The sequence below is a fragment of the Corvus hawaiiensis genome, chromosome 3, assembly GCF_020740725.1.
Source record: "Corvus hawaiiensis isolate bCorHaw1 chromosome 3, bCorHaw1.pri.cur, whole genome shotgun sequence".
Classification (NCBI taxonomy): domain Eukaryota; kingdom Metazoa; phylum Chordata; class Aves; order Passeriformes; family Corvidae; genus Corvus; species Corvus hawaiiensis.
The window spans coordinates 106,079,648-106,090,082 of record NC_063215.1 but is presented as its reverse complement, the minus strand read 5'-3'; the positions used below and the strand labels follow the sequence as shown (position 1 = coordinate 106,090,082).

The 10,435-nt window shown below is 50.2% G+C and overlaps 1 long non-coding RNA gene across 1 annotated transcript; it reads left to right on the top strand.

Moving 5' to 3' along the window:
* Window positions 1-5,381: 5,381 nt before the first annotated feature.
* Window positions 5,382-7,951, top strand: LOC125324172. The gene is made up of 3 exons (XR_007202846.1): window positions 5,382-5,412; window positions 6,804-6,892; window positions 7,843-7,951. It is a non-coding gene; the product is annotated as an uncharacterized LOC125324172 (long non-coding RNA).
* Window positions 7,952-10,435: the final 2,484 nt, after the last annotated feature.

Genomic DNA, 10,435 nt, shown 5'->3' with positions numbered 1-10,435 from the left:
TGAGCCATTCCTGGAAAGCACAGGCCTCTGGGCTCCCTGCTGTCCCAGGGCAGCCCAGAGGCCAGGCTGTTCCTGTGCTGGCTCTGTGCAAGTGGGTCAGGGTGTCTCCCTGGTCTGCCTCAAGTGGCTGCTGGCAGGAGCATGTTTCCCTGTGCAGCTCTTTAGAAGTTTCCAGGGAATCTCTCACATGAAATACTGTAGCTTCTGATGCTTTATGTTGGCATTGTGGCCTCTGTTATATTTTGTGTTTCCATTTTGCAGGACTGACTGGCTACACTCTTGCGAAGAAGTTTACCGTGGAATCTCCCTCTATGCTCCTTCCCTCCAAGCCATTGCCTCCCATCCAGAAGAGCTCTCCTTCTTCTAACACAAACAAAATAAGTAGCAGAGAGCAGGAGAATGGGAAAAATGTCACCGGCAATGATGATGACAGGAGAAAAAAGCAGGAGCTGAGTTCAGAGAGAAAAGGACATATGGTAAGGACACCAACCTAAGTCCTGTCTGGTGGATTTCCAGTTTATGTGCTGTAGGCAGAGCTCGGAGACCTTTTGCTGTGGTGTGAGGCCAGGGAAGCAGCTGAGCAAAGGGAGAGCTCAGCAGGACACTGCACTTCAGGCTGTCTTTGTAGTGGGTGTGTAGTGCAGGCTTCATGTCCTCAGCGGGTATCAATAGCAGGGGAGGTCTTTGAATGGTTTCTGGCTCTCTTGTGGCTCCTGCTCTGTCTTATGGCTGAGAAAACACCAACAGGCAGTCAGAGCAGCTGAAGTTGGCCAATCTTGTGAACCAATCCTTCTACATTTAGTAAACTACGGGTATGTGTGAACCATCTCTGTGTCTTGGTGGTGTTTTCTGTCAGCTGTGTCCGGTTTGGACGGAGAAAGGTGTTTGCTGGAACAGGCAGTCCTGCAAAGTCAGTTCCAGGTTGTGTCAGCTTTTGAGTTGTACAGCCATGCCCTTGTGCCCAGTTGTCTCTGATGCTATTTCTAGACTTCATCAGCTTCTGGGCAGCTTTGTGCATTCTGGCATGGCTTTGTCCAGAGGGAAGGGATGGCAGGTGGCCATGGGGAGAGCAGCCCAGAGCCCACCCCCACGATTGCCTTTGCAGCAGGGCCAGGACCTGCAGTTGTTTTGGGTTTGCCGTGGGGTGCAGGAGGAGGCAGATGAACAACAGCTTTGGTAAACAGAATGTCCAACCCAAAGCTTGTGTACTTGATTCCAACCTTGCTGAGAAAGGGCCCAGCGTATCCCTGAGAGGAACCGATCCGTCCGCTGAAGTTTGAACAGGGCCTGATTTGGCTCTTTAGCTGTGCCAGGGACAATGGGATACTAAGGAAGGGTGTGCATCTGCCCCTGCTGCCTCCACCCCGCTTGCTGGACATGGCATGGGGGCCCTGGAGCAACTTGGGCAGGCAGAGGCCTTCCAGAGAGCAGCAGGGCAGGGAGCTCAGCAGAACTTCCTAAATGCCAGTGAGCCTGAGATGATGGATGTGTGGGAGCTGGAGAGCACCGAGCATGCCCAGAGCTCAGCAGCATCGGGGCTCAAAGGCTGCTGGGGAACTGTACAAGGGAAGGGAAGCAGCAGCAGAAATGAGGGGCTTGAGAAAAGCAGGTTTAGACATCCTGCAGGATGGCTTTGTGGGGACTTGGCTGGAGATCCGCACTGGCTGTTAGGTGCTTTAGGGACAGGGAGAGAATAGGGATCCAAGGCCATTCCCATACGACCCAAAAGGCCAGTGGAGGCAGTGGCACCACAGAACATCCTGGTGCCAAACATGTGGATGCCATCTGGGAATGTAGCCACATTTCCAGAGAAGTGAGCACAGGGATAGCGGTGGCAAATGTGGGACATGGCCTCTCCCTCACCACTTCCCTTTCCATTCCCTGTCCTAGACCAAGCTGCTCCATTGACATCTCTGCCAGGTCTCAGCTAAGAGCATGGCTAAATGTCTTCAGGCATGAATGGGGGCAAGGCTGGATGCTTGATCTGAGGAGTACTGTGTTCTACTCTTTGCAGGCTTCCTTGCTGTGTTCCAGTGGTGGGGATATGAAGAAGGGATCATTGGGACCACCTTTGATCCCCCCAATACGCAAGGCAGTGAGTCCCCCTGTGAGCAGTGCAGCAGCGTCTGTCCCAAGCTCTCCGCAGCTGGATTTCCAGGAGTCCCAGGAGATGAGGTAAGCCAAGGTGTCTGCTGCTCCAGTGTGCTGTTCCCCTCACGCTTCCCATCTCATGAGGTTATTTTCCACAGTCATCTCTCCCTTGTATTTAGGCAAACCTCAGTGTATTCCCCATTTTGCCTATCTGTGGTGATCCAGCACAATGGCAAAGCCAACACCATATGCCCTAAGAGCAGAGGTGGTTGTGGGGAAGAGGAGGCAGGGCTTAAGAGCACCTCAGAACAGGTCCTCTGCTGGACTTGGCTACTGATTCCCTCTGTGGTGTTTGTGCTGTCATTTGGGAACTGTATTGCATGGATCTGGATACTGTGGTTCTTTGAATACTGTGATCCTTGCCTGTCAACTTCTGCAGCCATGAGGATATGTCAGGGCAAATATTGGCTACTGAGGAGGTGTCTGCAAATTCAGGTGCTGCTCCTGTAAATGTCAGGTGTGACTTCTCTGTGCCTGGGCCTCCACCGTGAAACCAGAGCCCAGATAAAACTTGGGGTACAGATGTATCATCTGATCGATGTTTAGTATTTCGATCTGGGCTTAAGATCAAAGAGGGCAAGGTGCTAGAGAAGAGTTATAGGACTGTACCTGATGCAAAGACATTGGCTTGGATACATGTGTGAGAAAATGTAGCTGTCAAGCTTATCCTAGTGACAAGGATAAAGCAGGAGTCCCAGAAGTATCATTCCAATTGAAAAGCGTCCGTAGGGCTTTTAAAGTGCAATCGGAATATCCTTACCTGGCAGCTGAGTTGGAAAAGGCCTTTTTGTCCTTGAAAGAGCAAGGAGGTGTACTGTCATTCTCAGGAGAGAGCAGTGCTATGGCCCCATGTAGCCCGAGACTGTCACCAGTGTAAGGCATGAGCAGGCAAAGTCAAGCTTGGGCCGGAGAACAAAAGTAGCTGCCCTCCATACAGACTTGTGTCTCAGCTCAGCAGCTCTTGCTGCTTCACAGAGGCTGTAGGAGCCACTTGGCTGCAAAAGGAGAGAACTGGGCAGGTCTGATGCAAGTTGAAGAATGACTGCTGTGTTTCAGCCGGAGCTTGGCAAGCTCTGTGGGACTCCAGCACCTGAAAGCTTAAGGACAATTCCTCAGCTTTGCATCGTGTTGGGTTTATGTGTTGCATTTCCTCCTTCATCAGGGGGACCATGCTAAGAAGGTTTGCCTCCTTTGATGCTACACACATTCCATGCCCTTCTCTTTCTACCTGCTCATATGTTCTTTTGTCCTCCCTTTTCTCAAGGCCAAGATCCAGCAGCCGAAGCAAAGAGAAGAACTCTGAACATGCAGGTAGGTACAGGGCATGTCTGTCCTAAAATGACCATTGGAATGCTGACCCAGGGGTGGCATTGTGGCAGTTTGGTTGAAAACCATCCTGGTTTAAATGTCTTCAAATTCCTTTCAATTCCCTGATGGGCTCAGTGGATTCTCCCAGAGCCTGGTCACTGGGAGTGTGCTCCGGTGGTGCAGTGAAAATTACTCCAGGAGCTGCACTGGTACCTTGGGGCTCAGGAAATGCGCCACAGGAAAAGAAAACATTCCTCTCCATCCTGCACATGCCTTTCATCTCCCTGCACCCTTTCTAAGGTCATAATTAGTAGAGAAAAAAAGACATTTAGCATGAAAGGAGAAATGTTCCCACTCCTTCCTCCTGCCTTTGAAGGAAGAAGGAGAACACCTTCCCTTGGGGCAGTTTCTGCGCTGAACCCTTTGAGATCTGAAGGAGATTCATGGACATTGCCTGGTTTTGCATGGGGAGAAATAGGGAAACCTCCTTAGACAGAAAGTCCTTGTGAATGTTCCAGTTAAGGGGAAGGAGACTTCCAAATGGATGCAGCCTATGCAGGATCAGAGTTTGTCATCCTCTGACAGCACAAGCCTAAAGCCACCTATGGCAGGTTCACGATGTCAAATCTCTTCCCCGACTCTCTCTGCCCGTGTCAGTATTGCAGGCTGAGGCTGGGGGAGGAGATGCCTTCTGCCTTGTCCCCCCTCCCTGCCTTGCCTGATCCCTGACAAGAAGAGTTGTGCCAGACCAAATGAGGTGTCTGGTGCATGTGTGTCAGTCCCTGCTTTCAAGTTCAAAGCCTCAATGCCAGGGTTGTTGTTCCTTTGCCATCTCTGGGCATGGAATGATAGGAGAGATGAGATTTGAAGAAACAATTTTGCTGATGCAGAAAAACGATTTATCATTGGTGGAGGCCTGTACAGAATGATTAGTTCTCTGAGTTTCAAAAGCTCCGTTGGAGAGCATTTCAGATTAACCTGCACCATGCCGTTTCCATTAAGAAAATTTTGAATTGTCAGGATTAGCGAAGATCAGAAATGTTTTGAGGCAGGTCATGTTTATGTTGGGTTTGGGTGTCTCTGCAGGAAGGAAAGCAGGGAATAAACTCCTGGAGCAACAAAGCAGAGAAAGCTGGGACGTTTGCATGAACAATGTGTTCCCTACAGATATGGGCTGCTTGAATAGTGGGGACATGTAATGGGGATTGCAAATCTTCTTTTGCTTCTAACACGTGGTGCCGTTGTTTGTGTCCCAGCACTGCCTTTGTTGTAAAGAGAAATAAAAACCACCAAGAAAACCCAACCAAGAACTGAGGGGGAGTTACAGAAACAAAGGCCTAGAAAACTTGCTTGGGAAAGCAATTACTTCCTAGGTGGAATTGTCAAATTCTAGAGACCCCTGTGGGTTGCTAACTGTTTGGAAGGAAAGGGATCCCCAAGTAGTGGATGAGCCATGAGCAGCACAGAAGCAAAGTAGTGGAATCTCTCTCTCCCTTCCTGCCAGCTCCATACAGTTCAGAGCAATTATAGTGATGCTAGTTTCATGAAAAATAAAAACAAAGTGATCTTCTCAATAATAAATAACCCCTCGAGTGCCTCACCCATTAGTTGTGGTGATTGTAAAGGTGGGAGTTCAACTAACTCACTTCTTCCCTTGTACCTGATCTACAGCTTCTTCTGAGTCTACAACAAAAACCCAGAGGAAGAAGGGAAAGAGTTCATGGTGTGTGATAGGACCTGGGATGCCTCTGTTCCCAAGGGAACTGGCTGAACTTTTCGGCTTGAAGACTGATGTGCGGAAGCCCGGCCTTGGCAGTGCAGGTCTCCGCTCGCAGCCTGCTCAGGGGGCCTTGGCCCAGGAGCCCCGGCAGGGGCAGCTGAGCAGCGCTGCCCCCGGGGTCACTGCCAGGGAGCACAAGGTGAAGGCTGAGCATGGCTCAGCCTCACAAAGAGGTAAGGCGGGAGCTGGGCCGCTCTCTGGCGGGAGGAAGGCTCTTGTGCCAGCCTAGAGAGCCTGGGCACATTGCCAGGGAACAGTTCTGCCCTGCATGTGCCCCCTGCACTGAGCTGTGCTGCTCCCAGTGCCCCGTGGAGCTGTAGGGCTGCTCAGCTGTGGGGCCGGGAGAGGAGCAGGAGGGTGCGTGTGCAGCTGAGCCATTCCTGGAAAGCACAGGCCTCTGGGCTCCCTGCTGTCCCAGGGCAGCCCAGAGGCCAGGCTGTTCCTGTGCTGGCTCTGTGCAAGTGGGTCAGGGTGTCTCCCTGGTCTGCCTCAAGTGGCTGCTGGCAGGAGCATGTTTCCCTGTGCAGCTCTTTAGAAGTTTCCAGGGAATCTCTCACATGAAATACTGTAGCTTCTGATGCTTTATGTTGGCATTGTGGCCTCTGTTATATTTTGTGTCTCCACTTTGCACTTGGGACTGACTGCACTGGTCCCAAGGAGGTTACCCTGGAGTCAGTAGTTTCCCTGTCAACTTCTCAGATGCTCTTACATTCCAAGGCCTTGCCCCCAATCCAGAATAGCCCTCCTTCCTCAAAGCCCATATCTAACTCTTTTTTATTATTAAGCTGACCATTTTGCAGGGCAAAAAATCCGGATTTAAGACATTGGTTTTCTGCTACTTTGCTGCCACGTGTTTTAATCCTCTGTGAAGCCATGTAAAGAGTGATTCATCCTCTGAGTTTTAACGGCTCTGTTGAAGAGTATTTCAAAACGAGCTACATTGTTCCACTTCCATTAGGAAAATCAGCCTTTGGTCAGACTGGCCTGAAAGTGGCCCAATCTCACACAGTTTAGAATGAAAATCCTCGGGGAAAGCAAATTATCCAATTTCAAGAACACAATTCACGTTTTGCTAACACTCCTGCAATCCTAAGCTTTTCTTTTCATGTCCTCTAAAATATTGCCACAAAGAGAAGAAAATATTGATCTAAATGCTTACGGGTATTAGAACCCGGGAGTTCTTTTAGGAACCAGGAAGAAGATGTTTACTAAAATCAGCACGAATTAGGGCAGATAAGAATCTCTGTCAAGAGCAAGCTCCGTCTCTGCCCTTCTCTATCAAACACAGCGGCTCTCCAGCATCCAGGGGTGAGGCCTCCATCCTGCAGGAGGTTTCATTCTGCTGGCCACAGAGCAATGCCATGTCTGCTGCCAGTGCACTGTGGCAGTAGCCCATCCATTGGGAGAGGTTCTAGGCATATGTAGCTTGCTGCTCTCAGACACAATCTCTGGGTCTTATCAGAGCTCTGCAATCTGGAAGCTGTCTTGCCTGTTGCCCAGCAAGGCGCTGTTGGGGGCTTGAAGTGTGCCAGAGATTTACAGGAACCTTTGCTTCCATTAACAGGCCTCCCAGTGAGCCAGGCCAAGGAGACGGATCACCCCACCAGTGCTGGCCTTACGAGTGCCGAAGCCCTGAAGGATGGCTTTGGAAAGGTGAGGGATAAGGACAGGGATGAGCAGACTTCCTTTCCAGTGACTGTTTAGTGCTAGGCCCAAACTGTCCCTGAAAATCATAATCTTCCACTCTTGGGGGGTGGGGATTCTCTTGGGAATATATTTGACAGCTACAGAGCAATTGCTTGGCTATTTCCAGTGGTGGCAAGGTCACTGGTTTGGAGATGGTGCTAAGGTCATGCCAGAAGCATTCTTTATGTGCAAAGGCCCTTTTAGAGAAGTTCTGAATGGCAGAGCAAGCTACACATCAGTGAATGTGGGCAAAGTGCATCCTGGGAAGCACAGAAGCAAGGATTCTAATGCTGAGTGTAAGCAAGGGTGCAAAATAAAATGGGAGAGTTTGATTTTTCCTGGTTACCTTTCTTGCTGTATCTCACAGCCCTCTCATTCTCAATTTTTCCATGCATTAGCATCAATGTTTCTGCAACTTGTTTTCACGTGACTCCTCTTTTTGGCCTCACGGTCTCCGAGAGCAGCTGAGTCCTTCAGAAGCCAGAAGTGAGAAACAGCTGCAATTCCTGGCCATGAGTGTTAAGCAACAGCTACTGACCCCTCCTTGCTGCGTATTGCACATGGTTTTTATTCTCCTGCCATGGCCTGTAGGAAGGGAACTGCCTGCTCACTGATCACGTAGGCTCTTCATCTGTCTTGGAGCACTCCTGTGATTTTCTTGCTTCAAGCAGGGCCTCCTGACATAGGCTGAGAAACAGTACCTTGGAGCAGTGGGAGGTTATGGCAATAAAGCGTTCCACCTCACTGTGTGTAATTGCCAAGGTGAGGACAGGAGACATTCTTCAGAAACCATTGGAATGTACATGGAGCTGCATCAAGGACTGTGGAAATCTATGGACTCTGTGCTCCTGATGAGATGTTGTGTCTGGTTTGTGTGTCTCTGCTTACAGTCTGTGATGCATTCCCATTGCATGTAGGTCCGTGCTGCATTGGGCAAGTTGGCTCAAAGGAACTTAGAGCGGATGCCAATGGAGCTTTTGGAGAAAGAGATCAAGACAGAGAGAGAAAAGGAAACGTCCTTGCAGCTGCCTCCACAGAGAGTTGACCCCGGGGATGCAGCTGCGGCAAGTAAGTGGTTGCTACACCTGTGGTCCTTTCTGATCACTTGCTTGCCCTCTGCACAGTGTTGCCCTCAGACTGGGGGGCTGTTACATTTGCATCTGAGTGGGAGTTTGCATAGGATGTATTTCCGGTCCCCAAAGAAAAATGGAGAGGCATGAAGTGTCTTGCCCATGGCCTCACTGAGTCCGTAACAGAATATCAGCTTCCCACCTTCCCCTCTGAAGTCCTTCAGAGTGTAAAATTCTGTCTTGCAAAGTACACTGGGGCTTCAGACTCTCTCCTGGATAGCAGCCTCCAGGAAAAGCGGGTCCAAAAGAATGCTTTTCAACCAAGGTGCAACCTGGAAGAAACAAAATTCAACTCCTTCTAATGAAAACCCCAGAGACCCTTCTCCCACCACTCCCTGCTGAGGAGCTGGTGCTGTAGAGCTGTGCTGAAGCCCCGAGCCAGTGCTTCTGTTGTAGCCCCAGGAGCAAGCAGCGTTGCCGACTGAATCCGGGCTGAGGGGCTCTGACTGCAGTGCTGTGTGCGCTGCCCCAGGGCAGCAGCAGGGACCTCAGGAGGCAGCACTCAGCCCGAGGGCATCACGCAAGGTTATCTGCGCTTTCTTTTGGTAACTTCCCCAGCCAGCCTCTGAAACAGGAAAACAAAAGCAAAGCAATACTGGGGTTTCCTTGTTTCTTCGGGGAAGCATCACTGCAATTTGGTTCTAAACCAGAAGAGGGTAGATTTTGATTAGATATTAGGAAGAATTTCTTTATAATGAAGGGGATGAAACACTGGAAGAGTTTGCCCTGAGAAGCTGTTGTTGATCGATCCTTGAAGGTGTTCAAGGCCATGTTAGATGGGGCCCTGAGGAAGCTGCTCGTGCTGAAGATGTCCCTGCTCATGGGGGCTGGACTAGATGGTGGTTAAAGGTGCCTTCCCACATAAACTCTTCTAGGATTCTGTGATCACTTTCCCATGGTGCTGTGCCACTGTTATACTTGAAGTTCTTTGGGATAACAAAGAGATGTTACCCAGCTCCAGCAAGTTTTCTGGGCCTTTCCATTGCCACCCTCCACTTCCAAGCTCCTCTTTGGTCCCTGCAGGCTTTAGCCTACCGCCTGTCAATGGCACAGCTTCCAGTGTGCAGAGGAAACACCCTGGTAGTGCCTTGAAGAAGAAGGTCTTGAGGAAGCAGGACAACGTGCCCTTACTGTCCAAGAAGCCCATCATCCATGGAGACGGCAGCTTCCCACGCAACTCCTCAGGTAAGCCTGCTCCACAGCAGCTTTTTCCTGCACCGGTTTTCCTTGCACAAGGAGCACAAACTGCCTCCTGATTCAGCCACCACAGCTGGGATCTTGGGTTCATAGCCTGTGCTGAGAATGAACAGCAAATCTACTCTTGAGTTACTCCAGCTCGGCAGTACTGGAGCAGTTGGTTCTTATTGATCCATTGGAAAGCTGAGCTGCATAAAGTAGTGGTAAAGACCTAAGCTCTGGCTTTTGCCCATCCTGATAGAGCAAACTACAGCACTGGTGCCAGGAGGCAGCTGTAACTGCAGGGATGAGCTCGGGGCAGTCTGGCAGGGTGTGCTCACTGTGCACCTACGAGTACCACCACGATCAATTGTCCACTCTCCATCTTGGCCCTCTGCCTGTGCTGCTGTCTGCCTCTGCAGCCAGCTTTCCTGCTCTCCCAGCAAGGGTTGTCTCTGCATGGCAGTCAGCCACTTGGTGCAGCCGTGCTGCTGCTCCCAGAAGTGCCCAATGGCTTCTCGCCGCTGCCATCCCACGGCCTGCAATGCCAAGAGGGAACAAGCAGCACCTCCTGTGTCACCCCACCCAAATACAGCGGCCTGTGTAGCAGGTGACAGCCAGGAGGGGCTGCCTGGTGCTCCCAGGCTGTTTGCTGCCTGCAGTGAATACACAGCACATAGTCCCTAGTGGCTCTTGCCTCTCCTGTGAGGGCAGCCTGCCTGTGCTATGATCCTGAGTAGGGTAAGAGAAGAAGAAGGGAGCTAGGAATGATACTTTGAGTGCTCTTTTCTAGTGATGCTACTTCCATGGTCACAATTGACCAGAACTAGCCTGACGTGGCTCCCCATTCCTATTGAATATAGATGTGTACATCCACATCCTTCTGCAGTGACACCACTGATGGCAGTGACAGGGGTACATCAGTGACAGCCAGATAGCTCCCATCTGAATATTCTAGATTCTGTGCAATATTTAAACTCCATCATTTGAGACAGCTCAGATGTTTCCTTGTACACATTAGAAAACGACCTGTTGAGTGCATGACATGAAATTGATGATCAAGAGTCCTTTGGATGACAAGTGGGTTTCTTAAGAAATGCATTTATCATCTGAATTTTCTCATACCTTGTAAACTGACTATCAAGAGATTGTGTCTGCCAACAATTTGCATCTGTATTTATGTATTCTTATCATCAATTTGCAT